At 39.7% G+C, this 25,605-nt stretch overlaps 1 long non-coding RNA gene across 4 annotated transcripts in view; it reads left to right on the plus strand.

Annotated features, from left to right (window-relative positions):
* Positions 1–18,458, plus strand: part of LOC148051541 (uncharacterized) — a 35,933-nt gene extending 17,475 nt beyond the window's left edge. For 2 of the 4 annotated variants that reach the window (XR_015699704.1, XR_015699707.1), the window contains exons 4-7: positions 13,897–13,936; positions 14,536–14,618; positions 14,787–14,952; positions 16,724–18,458. This is a non-coding gene — a long non-coding RNA (uncharacterized LOC148051541). Of the gene's footprint in view, positions 1–13,896; positions 13,937–14,535; positions 14,619–14,773; positions 14,953–16,723 lie in introns of all 4 variants that reach the window. The other 2 variants (XR_015699705.1, XR_015699706.1) reach the window with 2 other exon arrangements.
* Positions 18,459–25,605: the final 7,147 nt, after the last annotated feature.

The raw sequence follows: 25,605 nt of genomic DNA on the forward strand, positions 1-25,605 counted from the left end.
AGATACTCCTTACGTGGCAGAAAACTATTTTCTATTGAATTTATTTTCTGCTGGATTAGCGTAACGGAACAACTCAGACAAATGTCAGCACTAGTGCAAAAGAAGGGCTGCAGCAGCAAGATTGGTTTAGACAACTAAAAAAGGAGCCACTGCTTTGGATGCTGTCTGATAAGCTGGAAGGCCACCAGTCAGAAGCAACGGTGGTCTCAGTCATGTGTCAAACATTCGGGTTCAGAGTGATCCCGGCAAAAGCTCAGGGGGAAGTTGCTTGGCCCGCACTGTAACATCTGAGTGGGCAGTCTGAGGGCACTGGAAAACACAGGCAAGCAAGCACACTGCTGCTGAGAACACATAAAACTTCCATTAGGATCAGACCAGTCTACGGGGCAATGAAACAATAAGGAGCTGGTACAAATAGGAACTTGTACGCCACAGCATCCTGGCACCTTACTTGGCAAGCACTGCTCGATGGGCATAGCCTTCCAAAAATAAGCCTCCCCATGTACAAAAAGGCTACTGTATAGAGCTGGTGTCCTCAGTCCCACAGAGGACAGGCAGTGGAAGTGCTTGGCAGCAGACGGTATGGCACAGCTAAATTCTCTAGAGTGGGCAGAGTCTGAAGGAATCTAACAACTTTTTTGAAGGAAACCAGCAAGCTGTTTTCACTGAGGATATGCTTTCTAAATAGCTCTAATACCATGCAGTATTATTTTCATCATTATCATTAGTAATGTGGTAATATGAACCTAACTCACGATATTTCTTTCTTTAGTGAAAAAGTTCTTCTCTTCTTGCTTCTTGTAAGATAGTGGACCTTGCCCAAAGATGGTCTGTTCCTAAAAGCATTTTATAGCATGCTAAAAATCTGTGTACATGGCCAGCCTGGCTTAAGCTGATGTTAAGGATGAGGTCTGCTTGTGGAATGAATACTTTGGATTTGGACTTACTTGGCCCAAGTTTTGACTGACTTATAACAATTTCTTGCATCGCATTTGGTGATAACTATAGCTCTGACTCTTATAAAATACATCTTTAAATTACCCTGAACTCAGCTAGTCTGTGATTCCAAGGGTTAATTTGAAAACACCCATATTCAATTAATGGAGCAGATTACTTAGAGCAAGAGAACGCAGAAGCATGATTACTGCGGAGAAAAAAATTACAAATCTAAAGTGAATTTAAATTTTAAAATTAATTTTCTTCATCCTTTTTCTTGAACCTTCTTTTTTTCCCCATGAACACTGAAGCTGCTCTTGTATACATGTATACAGATAGCAAATTTCAGTGTCCTGCAGGAACAGCAGCAGAAGCTCAATTTATTTTCACATCCAAGGATAGATATTGCAGAAAAAAATACCTGCACGTTAAAATAGTATACCTGGCCAATAACAGTCAACTAAACATTGGCATAAAACAAATAACAAAGAAAGAGCTTCATAAATGTGCATAAAATGTTGTAAAAAAATTTTCAGTATCAGAGGAAATAAACCAACAAAACACGTAACCAGAAAAAGGCTACTATAGTTGGTCCCATTTTTATAGCAAACTTTTCACTGAATTGCAGTTAAGAGATTGTAATGCGGAAAAGTGAGGGTTTTTTCCAACCATAAATAGAAAAGTAGTTATCCTAAATACTTGTAAGCAAGGCCATGGCTGGCGTGAGGTTTCCCTGAAGGTAGTGTTTGGTGGCAGCCTTACTGTATCACTGCTGCTGCTTACACCCTCCGCGTCACCACTTATTCTCTTTCTGACTGCAGCGCATCAGGACATCCCTGCAGGTTACAGCCATACAGACATTTCTTTCAGGGGCCCGGCTGTTATCCCATTCCTCCTACAACTCCACCACCTCATTCCTATCCTCTCCTGCCTCCTCAGTCATGTCGTGACAACTCTTTGTGGGGTAGCTTGTCAGGGCTATTTTTAAGAAAAAGTGTGATTGTGTACTCAGCTCTGCAGCCGATGTGTGGGCTACATTCACATCATCAGTCCAGCTTTTCCATTTTTTCCTCTATGCTCCTTAGTCTTGTGTAATCTAAAATTCAAGCTTTTAAACTTCAGCCATTACAGCCAACACTAAAACACATCCAACAACCTCTTAATATCTACAAAGTTCTTTCAAGTACATCCAGCATTTCTTGAGAAGTTAAATCTGCTTGTTTTGTGATGATTTGGAACTGAAAACAGACAGCCTGGGTAACTGGAACTTAAAAATGTAAAATCAACAACGAATCCAGTTTAGTTTTTGGCATCGTATTGTATTTATCTCAGCAGTAATAACAGTTAATATGTTTTAAAACAAACATCTAGCAAACAAACTGGTCAGATGTATTTCAAAAAGTGAAAGTCAGTGTATTTTTTTCCACTTGTTTGACAAGGTGATTCATTTACACACCCCTTACTAAATCACAGGGTGATTTTAATAGGAGGAGAAATCTGGGATTGCCTGAGATGGATAACTGGGTCAAACTACCCTTTGGAAGAAGCCAGCAAACAAAATGTGAAACAGAGAAATCCACTGCATTTCCCCTTTGAGCTTCTTGAAAATATGCTCTGGAAACTCAGTATGTCTCATTTTCTAGGGCTCAACCACAGCACCAGGCCTTCAGGGATGTACTTTCAGTAACACCTTAAGTTGTCACTGCTGCTGAAAAAACCCCCTGCAGTCTTTCCCTCCACTCCCATACTCCACTCCTTCCTGCCCCTTTGCCACTCATCTGTAAAGCTGATCTTGGTTAAAGCTAAACAATGGTTTTGTTGGTTTGGCTTTGACGCCTGGCGCAGTTCATCAGCTGGCTGTGCAAATGCTGGTGCTGGCACAAGGAGGGAGGTGGTGGGGAAGCTAAAAACAAGAGCCAGGTGGGACTGCAGCAGGGTTAGCTCTGGGTGCAGCTAGAAGATGCAGCCAAGCCAATTTAATAGCTTGCTGCTGCCAAAAACATCAGTCCCACACCCTCCTTCCCCTCTCCTCTACACCTGTCTGCAACTGTGGAGCCAGGTCCTTCTTCCTTGTACAGCCCTAAAGCCCAAGTGACCTTGCAGTGAGCCAGCCCAGCTCATTAAACTATGGGACAACTGTTGTCATGTTTTAACTGCATGGGAGCTGAACGGCTCACTGAAAGATCAGAGGAATAGCAGAGCCAGGGCAAGAGAAGTGTAAGGAGTAGTGCACGGCCAGCAGCAGGGAGGCAGGTTGAGGGGGTGGACAGAAGAACCACCCCCTTTCAGCAGCAATGACCTGTTAGTTTGGCTCAACTGGATCTTCTAACTTCATCCATGCACTGCTGTTTTGGGCAGCAGTGCTGGCTTATGTCAGCTAAAAGTGTTGTGAAACAACATCTTATGTCTCATTTCAGCCATGTAGGTAAGCAAGACTTCAATGAGCAATTCACATACCTACAGTTAAGAATATGCTGATATACATTTTGCATTAAAGCCCTATCTCAGGAGCCACATATAATTTCACAGGAAGCCCAACAAACGGCCTTCAGAGAGGTTCACTGATCTGCATTTCAGAAATGTGGACCATTATGCAAGTAGTAGTTCTCTCCTGAATGATAGCTTTAAGCACTTGTTATTGATTTAAATTTTGAACTAGTTTGTTTTGATTCAAAACATCATTACACCTACAACTTCATTTGTGTTGAGTTACTGTTCAAGCCTTCATATAAATTACTTCATCAGCTCACCAGAGGTCTGAGGCTGTGGTTCCCTGTGCAGTCGCTGCCGGCTGCAGGAACTCCCAGCACCCCGCTTCTGGTTGTCCTGACCTCACGCTGCTGCATCCTGGCCCTTCAGCTTTGCCACTTTGTGGGGCTACATGGCAAAGTGGATAACCAAACTCAGACACGATAAAAATATTCCAGCTGCCCACTTTTATTTTTTTGGGGAGGTAGTGCCTCAGGCTGTAGTTTCAGCAGTAATACTGGCTTATTGTATAGCCAAACACTGTAATTTCCCCCCTGCACACACACAGGTTATATGTGCCCACACTTCACTTATACCACCCTTTCCCTTGCGTCGGTGTTGGGCTGTGCTGGGGATGGGAATAAAGGACCTATCAAGCTGTAACATAGTCTGGGAAAGAAAAAGAACTAAAGGCACTTAATTCCCTTCTCTGGTGCACAGCAAAGGTACCCAGATAGTATGATATGGTGATATGACTGAGACCATGGTTAAACAGATATTTGTAGGCATTTTGCTTACGGAGATCTCCACTCTTCCTTTCATGTCCCCAGTGGCATATTCCCATCCTGGAGCTTCATCCTGCATTGTGCCAGAAAACAGGTAATTCGATTTCTATGCTAAAGTCTATAATAGCAGGTAGGTAGCTCTAAAACCCAGAAATCCTCTATCCACCTTACCTTTACGCAGGCATTTTTTATTTTTAAACAAGCCAAGGTTTAAAACAGTCCCAGAACTCACCCAGTCACAAAACAATCTATGGCATCTGAATCTGTAGTGACCTTCTTAACAAGATCATCCAGCATAGAAAAGAAAAGCTACTGAGCAAGAGTGAAGCACCCTCTGCACTACCAACAGGCACAACAGGCTGTCCGGGGTGCCCCAGGCATTATTGGCTTTGGCAGAGCAGACTGTGCCATATCCGAACCAGTTAAACTGGCTCCAGAAGTACCGCAGGAGCCCAAAGGCAGGTAGTTGTTCATCTGACTGGTACGGATACAGAAGCTGCAAACAGTGTCAGAGGTTTTTTCCCATTACTGTTGTCATTTTTGATTGCCAGGGTCGCTGGGCTGACAAGTACAACTGGAAAGTATGCAAGCTGTGGAGACGGTAATTCTGCTGTGTCCAAATATCACACCCCTGGTGAAATCTGCACAGTGGCAGGTTCTGCATAGCACTCATCTCTCCACAGCGAGTATGACAGTCGGTGTACTCTGACGATGGGTTGGCCAACAGTGTTTTGACAGTGCATGTTAGGTGAAGGGATTGCAGTTATCTTATAAACGCTGCTGGCTTTGTTGTGTCTGTGATAGTTTTCCTGATGATGAAATAGGGTTCCTAGTCTGATAAGGAAGAGGTGGGGCATATAATTAACCAACCAAGTAGCTGGGAGCAGGTCCTGGGGTATTTGTGTAATGGTTCCTTGGGTGGACTGTACTTGTTTGGGAGAGACAATTTCTGCTCTTTATTAAACAAACAGTAAGGATAATTTACATGTCAACACCGTTAACTATTTCAGCAGTAGGGAGGAGATAAAGTCACAGATCTGCTCAATTAACTGTGAGCAATGTCTCATTTTGGTGCCACAGCTAAATGATATTTGGGAGATACCCTGATTTCTGTGCCTCCCAAGAAAGAAGTTCAGTGGAACTCAAAACATATTCAAGCCAAATCAAGATGCCCAGGCAAGCAAAGTAGCAACACAACCTACTGCCTTTTCATGACCCATGTGAATAGGGCTCATTTTGTGAGTGGGACTTAAAAGAGAGTGGTCAGCTCGTCTCTGGACTCCACTGCTGTCAGAACAGCTTTGCTTTGTTAAACCTTCCAAAAATGTTCAATACCTTTGTGGAAATGAAGTTACGCAAGATGGGGTCAGAGGATCCAGCAGCTCACAGCTCACTGCTGCTGCTCACCTAGTCTCCCTGCTCTTCTCCCAGCAGCATGATTACTCTGTTTACCTGCTGCTGTCCTCAGAGCTTGTCAGACCTGTTTCCTGAGCCAGTTCAAATCACTAATCTAGGAGAAAAGTGATCCAGGAAAAAAAGGAGGCGTCTAGTCTTTTACTGGGCAAGTGATCTGAACAAAGAAAGTAAGAGCATACAACATGTATCAGAAATGATTCAAAGGTGGGGACAGAACACACACCTGAGAGCAATGGAAGTGGGGAGTTTAAATTATCTTTCTACTACGCAGAGTCCATTAAGATTCAAGATTCCCCCCTTTCTTTTATATCACCTGCCCCAAAGTAGTCCAGTTTTGCCTTTAGTGCAAGAATACAGGGGTTATTTTGTTACTTTTGGCAAGTAAACTCTAACATGGTCTAAATTTCTGATACTGACAAGGCAAACTTCATTAGCATGTTCATGGGATTAGATAATTAGGTTGAAGCTAGCTAACATGTTCTCAAAAATTCATCTTTTATCCAAGTCTAGACAAGCACATCTAAAGAGTGAGAGATTCCACAGGCTCATATATTGATTTTGCCAATAAACAGGTGATAATCATCTGTTTATTCATGCTTTTGCAGTTTCAGGTACAGTCAATGAGAAAGACGGTATTAGCAAGATGGTGATGTGGGATGGTGGGAAAAGCAATCTGCAAATTCAAAAGAAACTGATGTCAGTAAGAAGGAAAGATTTTGAGGAACTTGCAAATATTCTAATCTAGCCACTGTGGAAGAGTAGTTTAGGATCCTAAATGACACAGATTCAGAGAACTATGTGGATTTTGCAGAAATGTTGGCATAAAGTATTCCTCTGCTCCTGCCACTGACTGTTGCTCCCACGCCATAGTAGCCCACTGAAGCAGCTGGGACATTTGATCTATTTTAAATAACACAAATGCAGGTCTTGTAAGGTATTCCTGCATTTGTTCACTGAGCTGCCTCACAAGAAGGGGCGTGTATTTCCTAACCACTTTGTATCACAAAAAGACAACCTTGCAATCAAGACAAAGTCATCACTATTGTTGGACAGCAGATCACAGTGGTGCATTGCTTGCATAAAAGATTTTACGTCAAAGTACTTTGAGAGGACCAAACATAATTTCTGGGGAAACAAAGACACAGAAAATTGCTTCTTCCATCCCTAGCTAGCCAGAAAGCTGTTCCACTTTTTCAGTTAAGCTAGCCACTGACCAGTGGTTTCTTTACCTCCAGCCTTGCTTTCCAAAACAGTCTTGACCTGCTACTGAAAGCAAGAGAAAAAGAGGAGTTCAAGGCTGATACAACCTTTTGATAACAATCAGTTCAGCTTTGGGAAGTTTACCAACTCCTGTTTGTTCTTTAAAAATATTCTTCACATTTTCAGTGCTTTTGTCATCTTTCTTTGTTCTGTTCCTGTTTATTCATACCTCCACTTTCTTGCCTGCCCCTACCCAGGTGTCCCAGTTCTCTGAGTGAAACAGTGCAAACTTTCTGTTCTCCCCGCCCCAAGTCTTTGCATGTAAAAGTATACAGCAAAGTATGTGCAGACTCCATCCAGGCAAAGCTCCTCAAATCCTGTTGCCCATGTTACAGCAAGGGCCCCTTGCACCTCTAGCTGGTTTTCTCTACTCCTCAGAGCCTCATCAAAGCACTGCCTCCAGGGCCTTCCCCTCATTTCCCTAATACCTGCATCTTCTGCTTGCAAAGGCACCTCCTGAGACAACCACCTCTTGCCCTACAGCCTTGCCCTTCATAGCTCCGTTCCACAGCTGCCATGCCCAAACCGGTGAGCCTGGGCTCTGGCAGAAGAGGAAGCACCGCTGGGCCTCCAGCACCGCAGCAGCAGATTGGGTTACCCTGGGCCAGGAGAGGGAAGAGCACAGAGGCAGAGGAGGCAGCTTCTTCCCAGCCCATTAGAACTGCTGCGTGCACAGAAGGCAGCTCAGCCCCAACTGCAACCCTTCTTCCCGTTCATCTCCTTTCCAGGCATCCTGAGGGGGCTGGTAGAAATGTCACACTCTTTGCAAAACTGCCAGAAAGAAGGAAATTTTGGGGTGGGGCGTAGGGAGTTGGAGAACGAGTGAGAGAAAATGAGGAGGGAAAAGAAAGGCTGGACAGAATATTCATGGCCTTCCTGCATCCTCGTGGGGGGAGCCACTCCTTCTACCCCGTCCAATGTGAACGCCTGCTAGCATCACAAGCAGAATAACAACAGAGCTTTGTGTTTACCATTTTAACATCATATTTGATGTTTGTCACCATTTTCTCTGACTCCAGCCACTTGCAAGGAAAGGTTTTTTCCATGAGCCATGTTACACTCCAATTTCAACTTAGTATGCTATCTACTGGCATACTCTCGCCAGTCAGCTGCCCCTTCTGCTTTCCCACTTCTCTTTTCTCCTCTCCCAGGATACGCACATTATTTTCTCTCCCTCTTTAAAGCTTCTTCCAATATTAGGCAGACCTCCCTGGGGAGGTGATACCCTTACCCAACAGAAGTGCAAGACCGAAATAAATACACATAAGATCAGTGTCCTGCCAGGAATATGCAGTGTTGTCCTTAGCGAGACAGTGGCCTGGCACTTAAAAGCTGTCTATGAGATTTGTATCACTTTGTCATAATCCTTTTCCTCTTCTTGGCAGAGGAATATCCTCTAAAAAAGACCACAGTCAGTATCAGAAAACCGAAATGGGAATATTAGTTTCAATTACTACAGAGTTTTCACTAAGGTAGTAAAATAATAATTCTGTACTGGAAGTCAAATGGAAATCACCCACTTGGAAACGGCAATTGCTTCTGAAAACTCAAGAGAAATACTTCATTTTAACATAAAATGCTATCCACTGAACACATCTTTGGTACAAACTCACTAAATTTAAGGGAGTCAGACCCCTTCACAGGTTGGAGAAGAGATGCTACCACAAGATTTGAGACTATAAAGGTGAATGTCAGGAAATGTATTAGTAATTAATATTCCTTCCTTTTCTCTCACATTACAATCTATCCCTGTTCTTCTGTGTCAGCTATCTTTGTGATGCTCACAACAAACTTCTCCCTTGGTAATATTTATATGTTCCTGTAGAACATTAACAAAATGTCACGCTTTACCCGAGAACACTGTTAACAGTTAATTACTCATGATAACTACTAAGGGCTGAAGTGTTTGCTTTACTAGACTCTACAAAGATACGTTTTAAATGCCACAGGATAAGCTAGTTGCAATGAGAAGTTTGTTGTTTGTTTTGTTTTTTTTAAAACAATTCTACAGTTTAGATGCTGTGGTATGCAATTAGGCAGATAGGTTTAGCCTGGTGAACATGAAAAACCTGACAGACTCTTCCTATTTCCCCTACAAATCTATTTTTAATGCAAAGAACTATGGATATAATTCTTGTTAAAAATAATGTATATTAACTTAAAAAAAAAAATCTTTGTAAGTCAAAATGAATAGTATATGCCCCTATGTCTCCAGCCCTATGTGCAATATTTTTCACCCCGTGACTGCCATTAGCATTGCTAGAAATCACAAAATTCCTTTGCATCCTGCAGAAAAGTTATCCTCATAGGGCAACACTTTGCTGCTCTTACTCTGCAAGTCACCAGTCCCATCCTACAAAACATCAGTCACATTGATATCAAAAGTGTGAGTAAGACAAGCTTGGCTCTCCCTCCTATTAAAGACAAAAAAAACCCACAGCAAAATTGTCAATGCCTTACTGTTATACTTCAGAAGGCATTCCCAAGTCTAAGCACATTGATATTCTAAGAAGTTCATAGTCTGTAATGATTTTGCCTGTAATAGCTATCAGACAAACTTCCACCATTTTTTAATATAAGGACAATTGTGCCTGCCTTCCTAAATTAATCGACTCACGCTCAGCCTCATCAGATGTTATTCCTGTTTATAAATGCAGCAACTGAATTCGAAAGACCAAATGATTTGCCCACAATTATTCATGAAATCAGTGGCAGAGCTGGTGTTGGAAAATAAGACCTTCCTGGGTCCCAAAACCATGACCTAATTACAAATCATGATGACCTACCTATGTACGTAATGTATGAATGATATAACCATGCAGATGTAGGAAGTGACTTTAATCTGACTGCGAAAGAAATGGAAGCCAACCTTTCTCCGGGGAGTTTTCAAATCACAGGAGCTTCCTGGTAAAACTCTTAATCCCTCATATTTCAAAGAAAATGCTGTATGCTGCTGTACTAAATCAAGATAAAATTAACACAAAGAGCATTTCCAGTGCAACAGAAATACGGTGAACACGAACCTTAATCTGATCACCAGGCTATAAAATGTGCAATGAAAACAGATCAGAGCAAAGAACTTGTCAGGCATCAGTACAGTTGACAGTAGTTTACCCTGAAGGATCTATGTAGACTTGCATTTGCAATGCCCTTGCTAGATGTATCTCCAGGGCAATTAGATGCAAAAGGCTTTTAGATTTTGGCTACTTCAGTGCTTTCTGAAAGGGCAAAGCAGTTGCTGCTTTGCTTCTTCTGCTACTTATTACCTAGTATAAAACCCATAGAGTACATAAAAAAATAACAGAGAACAAGGCAAGGAGTACATATCTGAAAATATGGGTAGGACTGCTAGCACCCAAGAAGACTGCTGGATGTTGTCTCTTTTTGCACTGTGATGTGTGGTCTCATACGCCATTCCCTAGAGAGGCAGCTGCTTGTTAGAACTGAATATTCATATTAAAACCCACTGCAAACCTCCTCTCAGCAGATGAGGTTGGTGATGGCATCTCCATGCTGCTTCTTCACCAGCTGCTGAAGTGATCACTGTTGAACAATGTAGGCTGCTCCTTCTCCTAGGCCCTGTGCAAATGTGAGGGAGCAGCTGAAAGAAAAATCAGCACTCAGTTGGAAGACTATATTGAGTGATAAAATTAAATTTGACATCTTTGTAGAACTTTGAAAATTCTTTGCAAAAGGATTAAAATTCATCTGTTCTTGCAACAGAGACCAGGAGCTAATAGGCAATAAGGACAGGGGAAATCTTAAGTAAAGACATAGAAGGGGAAAAAAAAAATCTTTTTTTTCCCCAGTGAAAAGCAAGCATTTGTATTTTTGCTCTTCAGTTTAGTTGCAAAACCTTTGTTCTGACATTCTGAGAGTGCCAGAGGTAATCAGGTGTGTTCAATTTATTTTCTTTCTGCCTTTTTTTGATTTGTTATACCTCTGTCAGGTATTTGGCTCCCTCTCTAAAAAAGTACTGATCTTTTTGGTCTATCATTCAGAAATCTCTCTGTAATAACCTCTTGAATTCCTTCTATTTCTGCTATGCTTTACAATATAATGAAGCAAGGTTTGCGGGAAGAGGTAATGTCTTTTATTAGGACAAGTGTTAGAGTTGGGAAAAACACCCAACCTTTCAAATATAAAAGACGGGACTCCTTTTTGATGTAGTCAGTATTTAAACTGAGCAAAGGCTCCCAGGTGAGTATCAATGAGCTAAAGAAGGAATTAAAATGTGTTTGTTTATTGAGAAGATTTGAATTACATTTTATTTTAGAAAGTTTGTATTTAAGCAAGACTTCACAAAAGCATTAAGTAGTGTGAACTTTACCAACACTTTTTGTTAAACGCTTAATCCACACCCACATCAAAACAAAGACAGAAGGCTGAGCTCTTTACATATGAGAGGTGACTTTTCACACATAACCTTAACAGTAAACCTTTTGCTTTTTTCAGGGAAATACAAAGCTCCAAGATAATAAAAGTTTCCTTAATTTACATATCTTCCAAGAAGTGGAAATTACAAAACTACAGACAACAAACATTGGCTAATCAGTCTAGGGGAAAAGGTGCAAAGGGACAACTCAAAAATGGGTTTGTTTAAAAGCTACAACAGGCAGAAAGGACCTTGAGCTATGAATGCTTTTGTTTTGCTAATCTACCTAGCGTTTTAGTGACAAAAAAAAAAACCCTCTTGAATGAATGATTCTGACTTTGTACTAGTGTGAACTGAGTAGCTTCTTCTTAAAAAAAATCCAATACTTGGTTTGTGTTTAACAAGTCTTCATGAAGACCTGTTTTCTCAAACAAGTCTTTATATGGGAAAAACAACTGTTGATTTTGTAGTCAACATGTGAGTAACTTCTATTAAAGTCAGCAGGGCCTGGCCTACTGTGAGATTTTTTGAATCTGTAACTCTTAATCAGTATAGTTGTCAGCTGTAGAGCCTGAGGAAGCTGTCATACAGACAATATTCAAATGTAGTTGTGTTTTTCCCACAGTGCTGTTGAAAGGAAACCCTTTTGTTAGCAAAGCCCGAGAGACATTAGTATCCTGAAATGGAAACAAATAGAGTGAAGAAGGGTCTCCTAACCTGATAAACACTTTGCAAGTGCAATGTGTCTCCAGAGCTGAAACTACAAACCACCGACGATTTTCAAATCTCTTTCACAAATACAGGTTAGAAGTGTTAAGAATTTGTGGGAAAGTTTTTCTTCAGTGTAGACCACGGCTTGATGTTTATTCATATGCTGTAGTAAGCAAATGAGAAACTAAGTACTTTGTAAATGGTGCATCATTTTGACTACTTGATCCACTCTACTGACAGAACAGCTTGGTATAATTGCTGGAATACATAATATTTTCAAATGACAATTCTCCAAACAAGCCAGAGCCTGAGCTAAGAGCAGTGAAAGGTGAAGAGAAGCTGCCTACATATTCAGCTGAATTCTAGATTATTAAATGCTACAGACAATTAAGATTTATAGTTGATACTGTTCACAACATAAATGTACCTTCAGTACTTCCAGTTCCACAGCATGTACTGGTACCTATCTTCAGCTGTTGCTCTAGATGTGAGAAGCTAATTTCTCTGCTACACCCTTTCCCTGCCATTTGACCACGACTGTTTTGAAATGGGCCCCAAATGTCTTCAGTGCTGCCTCTACATGTAGTTTTGATTTAACACTGGTAGTATCACTCAGCTCATGCTGTTGCTTCTGAGTCATGTCAGGCAGTTCCTAGTGGAGCAGCGTTAGCTCCATGCTGCTGTGTATCTTGGCTTGTAAGACAGGCAGGAGTACACCTATGGTTGCCTCGCTAGTGGGAAAAGTACTTCATCAAGAGTGACTGGCAGAAAACGATGAACAACACTTTAAAGAAATCCAAGAGACAACAAAGTGTGGCCAGTAACAAAGGTCTAGGGCTTTCAGCAACCTTTCAGTATTACACTGATGCCAGAATATTGTCACGGGATTAAGATGGAGAGCCTAAATTTTCAAACATGCCTATTTTGTTTTGGCATCTCAGTGTTTGGCTATCGAATTCCCAACAATTAGCTGCCACCACAATTAAATCGCACCTTTTGTAGAAGCAGTCAGGCAAGCAAAGATACAGTGACAGCAAGGAGACTGATAGCAAGAGGTACCCACAGGGCAGCATAGCCGGTCAATATACATTTAGCGGCTGCAGATATGCCAGCTCAGAAGAAAAACTACAGCTGAGTTTCAGCTGTGAGCAGCCTGTAGTGGCATGAGCAGCAACGTGGAGTTGGTCAGAGTGCCCACGGGGGAGAGTTGTACAGACAGAGAAGAAAGATATCTGTCTGTAAAAAGGAGCCTGCACAGCACAAACTATGAGCTGTTCTTAATGTATCTGTTTATACCTGGTTGCAGAATAAAAGCTCAGTATTGAAAGTATTTCCCCTGTTGCCAGAAAGAAGCACTTTTCATTTTCGTCCTAAATCTTCCAAAAGTCTAATGCCTACAAAACTTGCCAACACTGCTGCATAAAACAGCAGTGAAACCTTAATTCTTTTTCCATAGTAAGAGAAAATCCAGCTTTCCTATCCTGTAATGCTGTTTGGAACAAGAAAATCTTGTAATCGGTAATACCGTAATACCATACATAATGCAATTTCAGGTCCTTTGAATGTTTGGCCTCTATTATGTTTGACCTCTATTGGTCAGCCAGGTAGTTACTATCAGTGCTGTCTGCTCCCCCTGGTCAAACTGCATCTTGTGTTACTGAGATCCTCCTTCCTGCTACCTATTAGGGAGCTTGCCGTAGCCTCATGCTCTGGTTGACAGCGTCACAGATTGCCTTCCCTGCAATCCCGTGGCATAGAGCTATGTTTTTCTTTCCAGAACTAAGTTTCTGATGGAGAACTGCAAATAACCTGTTAGCTCTCAGAAAAATCTGTGAGCACTCTTCCACCTCAGTGATTTATTTTTTTTCAATCATGCCATATTTTCAAGGCTCTCTTTGTAAGGAGAAAGACTAGAAACATTCTAAAATCTCTTTCGTCTTCCAGGCCTCGCAAATTGGAGAGGATAGGCAGCAACAGGCTTTGGGTAAGCTACAAAATCAGCTTCCAGCTGATACTTTATCTTCCTACTCTGACTACTAGTAAAGGTAATAATTGTGATGACTGTTATAATGATTTTGCTGTCAGAGCTAAAAAGCTTCCACAGCAGCTCATCCAGATTGCAGACCAATATAATCTAATCAATAATATATGAAAAAGATACCTATATGGCTAAAAGAAGACTAGGATCGACAGCTTTCTAGAGATGTGTTCCAGACTGTATTTTTTCTTTCCCAAATTAGAGTTTAAGATCATGCTGAGTAGCCGTTTCTCTTAAATACAGTAAACATGCCACTTATGGTGACACCTTGCCTTCTGGAGAGGCACTACCAGCATCCCTCTATACCACTCATAGCATGTACATACCCTCTTTGTTAACTGTAGATCCATTGTCTAGGTGACTCTTATGATTTGAGTCCAACAGAGGAATCAATTTGATGCATATGGGGTGAGCAAACTCCAGATGAGCAGCTACTTGCTAGAATTTTGATACCTCCCACTTCAGCAATAATATATCTCTCCCCTCCTTGTGGTTACTAAGCTAAAGGCATGGTCTGAGAATGAGAACTTTTTTGTTTTTAACAGAATGATGGAATTCTGGTTTTAGGCTGAACCACCGTCCACATGTCGGCTGTGATTATTTTGTGACAAGGCCCATTACAGAGAAGGTAAAGGATAAGCATGTTGCATTAATACATAAGAGATTTTTCCTTTATCATTAAGAGTTTCGGAAAGCTGAGAAGTTCCTGAACTTCTTAAGAATTACTAATAAAATTTCTCTTTGTTCTTTGTCCTAATGGAAACAAAATAATTATGATCATAGTGTCTCTGCACAGGTCTTTCTCCCAGCCTGAATACCTTTTGAGTCCATGGGGCAATGGCAGCTAGATTTGAGAAAGCATAGAGGTCTCAAGGCAATTACATTCCTACTAAGTTTTATGCAGAAAGGGAATGCTCAAAGGACAAAGACCCTGAAAATATCTCTGTATGGATGCCTGTCAGGTATGTATCAGGGAAAGGCTGAAGCACAAAATTATTAAACATCTTGGAATCCACAGGGTCCTCCTTTGTGGATATTGTCCAGAGACTTTGCCTCAGCTATGAGAAAAACAAACCTCAGTCAGATCTTGCACATTCTTGGACACGATGTCAAACAACAAGATGCAAAGCAACAGGAAAACTAATCCCAGCATTCAGCTAAATACATCCCCAGAGCAGCCCATCTCATTCCAGCACTTGGCCTGAATAACATAGTCATTATTTTCCTAGGTTTCGACCTTGAATAGTCAGGTTTATCTTACTGGGTTCCCTTTGGCCTTGGCACACCAGCTTTTTGAATTAATTTCCAAATCCAGTATGTGATGACTCTGTTTGTACTGGCACATCATACCCTGACTTATCACCTGAATGGGGCAACATTGGTGAATTATTTAGAATGCTCTAGTATGCTGCTGCAAGGGTCACCTGAATTTCCAGCTTGTTTTGAACGTGATGGCAGACTAGCTCAGAGGATTAACAAGTGGATATCACTGTCTGTTTGCTTATTCTTATTGTCTTTATCCTAAGCATTTGTGACTGGCCACTGTTGCTCCAAAATGGAAGTTAGGCTACATGCATTAGTCTGTCTTTATGTGAGTTGTTCTTATGTTCAGGTATTCTAACTACATTCCAAATTGCTTTCTAGGTCTTCATCAGCCTCTAATTTTAGCATCACTCTCCAGAGTTTGTGTCATAAGGCATACCTGGTGCTTTCCACAGCTTCTATATTGAGATATCCTCCTGTTTTGCTGTTAACACTTTAAAGAAACGTAATTTATACACTGGAATTATACACTGTGGAAATACCTAGAGGTTTTATAATGTGAGATAATATTTTTAGCTTTAAGCAAAGCCTTTTGCTCAAATCACATTGTCAGCGTAGTTTTTGCAAGGTTACCTTTTGCTTACTGAACATGCAACCTGAGATACATAATTGATACATGCTATGAAAAAAATAGGGTCACCATATATAATGGGAGATTAAGAGAGAAGCACCTTTTCAGAATGTCAGTGTTTTTAAATGACCTAGCCTTTGAGCTAATATTTGTTGTTAATGTAAAGCAATTGGGAGTTTCCATTAACATCTCTCTTCTTTTTAAAATCTAGTTTATATGAGCATGTAGAAGCTTTTAATCAGACAAGCCAACAAAACATAGACAAAGCATGGACACCACTGCAGGACTGCATGGGAAAAGCGAATAGTGCAGCTATTCTGGAATGGTTTTGATGGTGTAAGCCTGGAATGACTCCCCACTGTGACATTTTTATTCCACAAAATCATTGATTTGTTTTGGAAGACAGTACATGTATGCACAATTACCCTGAATAGCAATTCTGGCCAACAATGCTAGGCGGGCAAGCATGGAGCATGATTTTCAGAGCCATATGCAGTTTTATTGTTGTCTGGGTCACTTCAGAATTGGTGGTTTAAATCTCTCAAATCTCAACACAAAAGCTCAAGTCTGTAGCTAGAGCAGTATGAAGTGTTTTAATTTATGTTAGCAGTATTTTATTTCAGCTTATTTAAAAACAAAAAAACCCTTCTTAAAACCTCTTAGTTTTAAATGCGGATTAAAACCAGGAGAAAATAAACTGGAAAACGTTCATAGATTTTCCTCTTCTTATTTTAACTAGCTAAAGAATTTTATACTGAAAACAAAAGTGATTGTGTCTGTGCATTGTGAAACAGTAAGGAGTTTCAAGATAACTTAATCTTTCTGGCAATTTTTTATAGGCCTAGAGCCTAGAACAATTTTCAGCCGGTGAGCCACAGAACGGCAGGAACGCATGGAATTCAAGATGTCTCTGGACTGCTTCCAGGGGGCTCACAGAAAGACAAGGAAGAAAAACCAGCAAATGCAAGTTTGCTAGCCAGATAGCTGCACAGCCACAGGAAATGTTTTGCGAATCTGCAAACAGGGAGGCTGATCTAAACTGTTATCAACAGTTATCGAGGAGCCATCTGTGCCTGTACAAAGTCCATGTACAGGAACATCTAGAGAAGTTTGCAAAGTCACTGTTGTGTGTTAGCCTTGAATCCTATCAGTATCAATTAAAATATCAATATTGTTAAACAGTTTGTCACTACCAGAATTATCAGTATTAGCTGGGACGTAACAAAATTTTTTAGTGTTGCTGCTTACTCAGGAAAATGAACATGCTAGACTTTAACCTAAGGGGTTTATTTTGTATAACTTGTAACACCATGTAGGCAACAAGTTTTAAAAGCCACATGATTAAGTCAAGAGTGAAGGGATAAAATAAACAGAAAGATACCTGTCATAACTTCTATGTTCATGTTGTTCTATATTTATATTCTTCTCAGAGGCCACAGCTGTATTTACACCAGAATTTCTGTGACTTACAAACAAGTTTCATCTCCTTCACAGATACGTACATATATTTGTCTTAACTGGTTTTGAAAAAATGAGATAAACAGAAAAAGTAGTAGTAGATGTGAATGCAACAGCTAGGTATAAACTCCTCTGTAGTTGGGTACACATTCAAAGGTGCTAAGCTTTAACTTTAAAACACTGTGGAATGGTTACTTTTTTTTTTTCCATTATCCATGGCACATAACCAAACCTCAGCAGTAAGGTTAAACCTGTGATAGCCAAGCTGATATCCCAATATTTTTAGATGTACAAATGAATTTTAAAAAATCTCAACAAGCTCCTATAAACAAGCTAAAAAAAAAAAAAATCATGCTATCGGAAGAATGAAGGTGGATTTTGCACAGGATTAACCGCTTAGGAAGGCTGAGAGTGAAAAGCATATTAATCCTAATGTAGCTGAGAACTCTCCTATTCAGCAAATAATTTAAAAAGCCTGTAGGAGATTTACTGGAGCTAATGAGGTTTAAAATGCTTAACTTTATACTGAGATTCATATTGTTTTCTGAATTGGCATATTTGATAATGAGGGAGTTTGAGTAAAAAAGCAGAGAAACAAACAGTTCATACAATCTTCAGGAATGCAAATCCTGTGTGCAGCTTACCATTCACTGAATTGAATAAATTGCAGAATAATCCAAATCTTACTTGTGCATTTATTGAAAGTGAGCTGTGGTATCAGAAACACACATCTAGAGACAGAAATAGCTGTCATGCAGAACTCGTATATACGTACATAGATAGCCATTTTCATACTGATAAACATTCTTTGAAACGGCCTGGTTGCGGGTTAAGAGGAGACAGTCCTGTTAATACCTTGGCACTTCTGTTTCCAACCAATTAAAAAAGCCACTCGACTTTGTTTCCAGTTTCATGCAACCACAGAAATATAATAAAAATTGCTAAGAATATATTACTAAAATCTCTCTTGCAGCCACCTTGTGGTATGTCAGTCCTACAGAACTTAGACACTGTTTTAAGAAAATTCTTAGCTATTTTGGTTATAAAGAAAATCACCATAATAGGAAACAGTCCTCTCTGTTTTCAGTTGTTTGCAGACTTGCCAATATAGCTATATCCTCGGTGTATTTCTTTTTATGTAATAAACACTTCAGATCTTTATTTTATGGCAAGCATATCGTTGTTAAGCAATTATGTAAAAATTAATGTTAATAAAGGATACTGATAACTGGGAAGAGTAACTAAGAAATGGTGCGTACTACTGCCTCGAGCCACCCTAGGCTGAGTATTGGCTTTAAATCTCAAAAATGACACTACCAGTGTTAGTATTTTTACAAGTTTTGTTATCCATAGATTATCTGGCTAGAGTTGGAAGCCACTAAAAGAAGAGCTAGAAAGAGATGTTATTGTATCATGCATAACTCATCAACCTCCACTTCTCCCTATGTCTCTTGACATGCAGAGCACTGGAAAAGGTAGTCCCTTTGATGAAAACCGAGAACTTATGTACACGGCATATATACAGCAGATAAGCTGAAGAAAGACATACTACTGAAAAAAACCCGAAACATTGTAGTACCTAGGCTGACAAAGTAAGTTTTACAACCATACATAACATGCACATATATGTATGATACACCTAATAAGTCATTGCAATTGCTGTCATTATGTTTGCAAGATAAAGAAGCTTAGCAGAAAAATCAGTATCTAAAAGATGCAGACTAAGTATCAAAAAAAAAAAAAAAGAGACAGAAAAAACGTAGATTAAAAAAGAGCACATTTCAATTGTGAGACTACATGACAATAGCAGCCTTTAGGATGTTAAATTAGATGTTTAACAAACACAGCCTTTATTGGGGGTTTAGCAAGAATTTACAGGAGGTGTTTATGGCCTGTAATGGCCATGGCAGCTGCCCCACACAGTTAAATGTGCAAGTCCACATGGAAAAGATGGCATGCTAAACAAAATGTGGGGGGGTTGTGATCTTTTTAGGACTTGATACAGCAACAGTGGTGTTAAGCGGGGGGCTGGACAAATGCTCCCCATCCCACAACCAAAGCACAGGTTATGCTCATGCTGTCACCACAGCAACCTGATCAGGTCCAGAAATAGCTCTTGTTCTCCACTGACACTACCCAGGGTCTGGGTACCTAACACAGGTATTCTGAGCCATTCTGATGGGCTAACTACCTGCTTTCTAGGTGTTGTAAATGCTAAGCTATGCCTTCATGGCTACGTAGGCATCCCTTAGTATTTCACAGAATGTTTGCTATGAATCAAAAGAAACACTGATAGGAAGTTTATGTATGCATCTCTCCTGAGTGACATATATATACAGCAAATGCTGGCTTAACAGAAGTGCTCCTTGTGTTACGAATTCCGGTTATTTGTCTCAGTCACTAAAGTAAGCTTTTGATTTCTTCCTGTTCAAGACTGACTTCTTGCAAGATAGTTACTTTTATTACGGAATTCCTTAAAGATGTATTTTTACAGTCATTTATAAGAGCAGCAGCATACAATAAGGAACACAGTAACCCACACTGGTATAGTTTACAGTTTGTCCATTAGCCAGGTGTGTTACAAGCAACAATAGTATACTTGCCAGTTAGCTCAAATATCGTCATTTTCTCAAAGGATAATCTGTTCCAAGCACATGAATAAACTTCATCTCTAGCCATGTTCAAATCTCAATCATTATCACACTCGAAGAATAGGAAAGCAAGGAAATTGTCTGCTTTCTTAAGGAGATCTGGAAGGATTGTCATAAATACAGTAGCAAACAAGCAAATTTTAAAGAAAAAGATTTGACTGATATCCTTGAAGGTGCCACATTTAGTATGTAGCACTACCACTATTTCCTTTCTCCTAACCAGTAGGCCTCAATTATAAAGATGAAAGCATTCAGTACTGTCCTAGACTCCTGTTACATCTCTATCCTAACATAGTCTGTCCTCTGATGCTAGAAAAAAACCTTAAATTACCTTGTGTTCATGTGTAAAAGTCTCAACTTTCTTAAAACTTAAGCTTTAAGGGACTTTCTAGAGATAAGAGATAATTTCAGAGATACTTACTGGGCTTCACTCACAGCAGCAGCTCTGTCGTTCCACCCACAACCATAAAAAGTACTGAGACTCGTGTCCTGATCACTCTGAAAGTAAGGCAAATAAATAGGCACTAGCATTTGGTTTCTGATGAGGTAAACTGCTTACACATAGCAGTCTGCCTCTTCTGACACTTCTGGGACTGACACAGATGGTGACTCAAAGTGCTTTCAAACAGTAGCTTTATGCTCATGGAGTCCCTGCTTTTCGGACTCTATTTTCCCTTAAGAATAGGTATTTTTAAAATACTTGCATCTCTTCTACTTTAAAGAGACCATCAGGAAAGCCTGTCAGCAATTTACTGTGAGGACAGAGGGGAGGGGAATTCAATTGTTCATACCGCATTATCACCAGCTATCACACACTTAATGTGCTGTAAGGTATAAGGCTGGAAACAAGTATCTGCTACTTTATCACAGAGCTGAAACTCAATTGCTTAATGATAAGGCCACACTGATGTAGCTGCTGAAGAGAAGACCGTGATTTGGACTGTGCTTATTAGACTTGTATATACAAGCAATTCAGGATAATAGGAGCAAAAAACTGCTTACTCTACAGCTACTTGGTCTTACCTGTATCTATGCTTACAGAAGAGACAGTTGACAGAGCAGTATAAGTATATCTGTGTACATTATTCATGTACATTTATCTGTCAGCAGATACAGCTAAAATCCTACTACTTTCAATATTGATTAAAATAGTGTCCATGTTTTATCATAACTGGAGACAATCTTTTACGTATTCAATAAGCAACACTTGATAACTCACTGGTGAATTAGCAGGTAAATTAGTCAAGTTTACATGAAAGAAGGAGCAAAATTTTGGCTACCTTTAAGTTACTTTTTAAGCACCATAGGAATCTTACTTCTAAACTGTAATTGCCATGGTGCTGCAACTCTATATTGACAAGTTTCCTCTTACGTTCACTAGACTATTTATTTGGCTGTGCTAAAGGAGACTAATGGTTAAAGTACTCAAGTCTCTGTGGCTGAGGGAAAGCATCAGAGCTCAACACTTCACAGATTTCTGGGAAGCTAATAAGATGTGTGGCTGATGCTGCATGCCAAGAAGTGGGCAAATGGCAGCAGAAAATCATTCCAAGTCACTTCAGGATCTTTGCTGAGTCGTATCAGTTTCAATGTCTGTGTGAGCAAGTCTGTGTGGATTCCACATCACACTCGAAACTACCAGAAGGGATTTTTGCCTGCCTTTAATATTTTTATAGCTAATTTACAACATCTGCCTGAAAAAACACCAAAACAAATTGAAAAATGCAGACTCAGACGGTGTGTCTGAGCATCTCATATAGCCATAATTTGACAGATCCAAATCCAATTGCACATGCACTATTACTGAAAAACAGTGTTCTCCTTGATGGTAGAGCTACTATCAATACAGGCAGAACTACTACAGTATAAAATATACTACAGTGGTCAGAAGGCAGAACAAGCATTCATTTTATTTCCCCTCTCTGCTTGTGTACTTGCTGAGAGCCAGAGGAGAAATAGCACTCAGTGATTGTCGTAGCTTTAATTCAGACCCGAGTTAAAGGCTTAGGTAGCCTAACCAAACGCAGTGCAAGTAATTTCTGCACCAGTTCTTCATTGCTGTGTTGATATATGGAATAAGCTCCTATATTGTCTATTCCAATAATCTATCCATGAGTAGATAATGTTAAAGATCTACAGGCCCACACTGATTCCTATTTTCTGACTAGAGACAGACAGAACATAAACCTTTTTGGAAATGAGTGCCGTTGCTTTACTGCCCTTGGGGATCTCAAACTATTCAGATGAAGAACACAAGTGGCAGCTATATGCCATCCATAAAAGAAACGGATACAATTCTCACCTTACCTTTGTCTGCTTCCAGTGGACCGGCATTACCTCAGACTTATCTCTAGCTAGCTCTCACCTGTACTCACCTTAACCAGACAAACCTTTTAATGGTGTGAGATGGAGAGGGATAAGCCTTGGTTTCAGTGGCATATCAAAGCAGCCCCGCAACCCACCTTTTTGCTGCAACCCTTTCAACAAACCCCAGTTTATACAGTTAATGGATGGACAGAACTAGCTCTGAGAGTGTCATTATTATGATGGAGCTGCGTTAAGTGCGCATTTACAAATTCAGTTCTTTAGGACTTTTTAATTCACTGGGAGTTTGTCTTTTTTTAAACAGTACGTAAACCACTTTATGGGATCATAATTTCAACAGACCTCCAAAATAAAGTTTTGCTGGTAGACAAGAGCAAGTCTCTCAGGGAGAAATAAACATATTCTCAAGCTCAGTGCTACCATTTGTATTGTCAGGGAGGTCCCTGTATCCCTAGATTGTAAAGATTTAGCCTAGGAGTTAGACGGTGGTAAAAAGACTTATTAAGTCATCCTACTTACTACAGCAGCGTGCTTTGTTCAGTCTAGAGGCTTCTTCCATTTCCCTTAGAAGATCATTTGAACTAAAATAACTCAGAGTCAAAAAAATTACTAGCCTGTATGCTGCAGTTTATCCATCCCATCTGTTTCTAATTTAATCATACTAATTAGCTGAACTATCATAAATATCATGTTCTCCTTCTGTCATCACTGTTCACATTCTCTGTATTTATCTGCAGATGCCATGAGCACTTATTTGTTCTTGCTATATGGTAAACATCGTTATGTCAGGAACCCTACTGCGATAAAGCTTCTCTTTAACAAACAGGCACCCTAAGGGAAAAAAAACAGTGTCCGCAGCTCGGTAACAAGCAGTAACAGGCTATCAGGTGGTAACACTCAAAGATTTTACATCTAACAGTTTGTCATATGTTAGCAGTTCAAAGTAAAGATTTTCAGGAGTCTAGGACTAATCTTAACAATTTTTTTAATCATCTTCATTAGCATATTAACTATGCGGTTTAACTCTGCGTTATCTATTATGTGTAGAAAAATAGTATACCTTTTTTTTCCAAGCAAATATAAGAGCTAATGTGATTACATTTGGTACCATTTTGCAACTAGGTAGAAAAGAACAGTGCTCCTAACCTCTTGGGAGCACAGACAGGAGCTGCAGCCGATGAAAGAGAAGGAAGAGCAAGAGGACTCTTAAAATTTTGCCAGCTTTTGAAATATTTGGGAGTGTGTTTAAAAACACAATTCGGTGCCATTGGTTCTACACAACCGTATCTTATACATAGGATTTGTTTGGATGCAGCAGTCAAGAAATTTAGCTTGAGAAATTTTGCAGGAAAACATTTAACTTCTATTTTTTGTCTTTACTGATATTCCATAAACTATAATCAGGTTGTGCTTTTTAAGGATGACCTTTATTATAAACAGATAAATAAACAATTGAAATCAAATGTTCAATGTCACATTTTAAGGTTTTATGGAATCCAACTGTAATCCAGGTCATGGATTTGGAAGATATACATTTTTCTTATGAAGAAGTACATTTTACATAATTTCAAAGAGTTTTACACAGAACTGTATTCTCAGATGGATAAAGATGTGTGAATTCCTCAAAACCAAAGGGAACTGATACCCAGGAGGGCAAAGCAGACAAAACAGCCCATCAGCAACTCAACCACATGAAAGACCACAAAGAAACTCCAAAGCCACCCACGCAGCTGCCTGAGGAGTCTGTCAAGGAATGAGAGGCTCTTGTTCAGCTCATGTTCCTGCTGGAAATGTGTTTGAAGAGCTTGGCAATACATCTGGATTTTACGAGTGGCACCCAAAGATGAGAAAAATGAAATTGGATTGAATTATGTGCTGCAGTACACTGCTGGTGTCACATCTCAGCTAACTAGTATGTAATTTAATTTACAAGATAATGGAACAATCTCCTGCATTCGTTACTTCCAGGGGGGCAGCTGACAAACATATCCACAGTGTAAGTACAGACTTAACTAGATAGTCACCTAAAAGGCAAAGAAGATAGGATCATTTTCTTAGTATCTTAAACTATGTTTATTTTTAAAAGATATCTAGAAAGCCTCTGTTTCTGAAAAACGAATATTCAGGCCTTGAACATCAGAGATCTGATGTTCAGAATAGGTATGGTGAAGAATGAATCCCTTTGTTTCTACACCCTTCAGAAACTACCAGTACTTAGAGTACTGTACAGTAGAGTAACAGAATAACACAGCTATTGTATCCCTTGTTATTGCTTTCTGTTTGTTTTATATAAAGCTGACAGAATGCCCCATCTTACTTTGTCTTTCCACCTACAAATGCGAAGACATCTCTTCTCAAAGTTCTTCACTTTCCTCAGTCAGAAAGAAATATGACGAAACTTACATTTTCAAAATATTTGTCAAGAAGCATTCAAAACAACTCATCTTAAATTTTGATCTTTACAACACCAATATAGCTCAGCTAGCTGCGCTGAAATGTGAAGAGAGTTTTTGATGAGAAAACACTTATTTAAAGCACATTTTAAACAAATTATTTTAGATGCCTTCAAATTGCTGCAGGGAGTAAAATGGAGAATGAGGAAAAACCTGGAACGCTGAAGATGCTTGTCTTCAACACTTGTTAAATGCTCCCTTGTTTTGTTCACTTTGTGAATCTGTAGTAAAATGAACAGGATCTTAAATACACATGGTGAAGGCTGCGAACTCCTTATTCAGTCTCTGTTTAATCTTCCACAAGACTTTTTGTTTAAATTTGTGAGTGACTCATAGTAGTGGCTTCAGCCAAGCTTAGCACAGACAGACTTCGTGTGTGCCCACACAAATACTGATGAGCTTATTCCCACTGTTGGCTTGCAAGATTCCCGCTATCACTATCCTGAGCTTTTTTGAGGAGAGATTATTCTTTGCATAGGGCTCTGCCAAAGTATCTCATATTCTGGTGATAGGAATAGTTGGAGAAAAGAGACTATATATTCATTTTCCTTTATGACCTAATATAGCAGATTATTTTTTGCATTACTTCAAATGAAATATTTGTCCTGTGAATTATGCTTTTATAGGCCCCTAAGTAATGCTCTTTTATTTACAGTTAAAAAGCTCTCTAGGCAGTACCTTTTATATAAAACAAATTTATGTTGCAACAACATTCTCAAAATAAGAATCTACTCACATGCTGTTGCTCATTGTTCCACAGAGTTAGGAGACTTCAGTGGCCAGAGCAAAAAGTTCATTGGCTTTGACCATCTGAATTAAAATCTTAAATCCTCT

Source organism: Nipponia nippon, unplaced genomic scaffold (assembly GCF_047370975.1).
Source record: "Nipponia nippon isolate SJK-2023a ecotype South Korea unplaced genomic scaffold, ASM4737097v1 scaffold_6, whole genome shotgun sequence".
Classification (NCBI taxonomy): Eukaryota; Metazoa; Chordata; class Aves; order Pelecaniformes; family Threskiornithidae; genus Nipponia; species Nipponia nippon.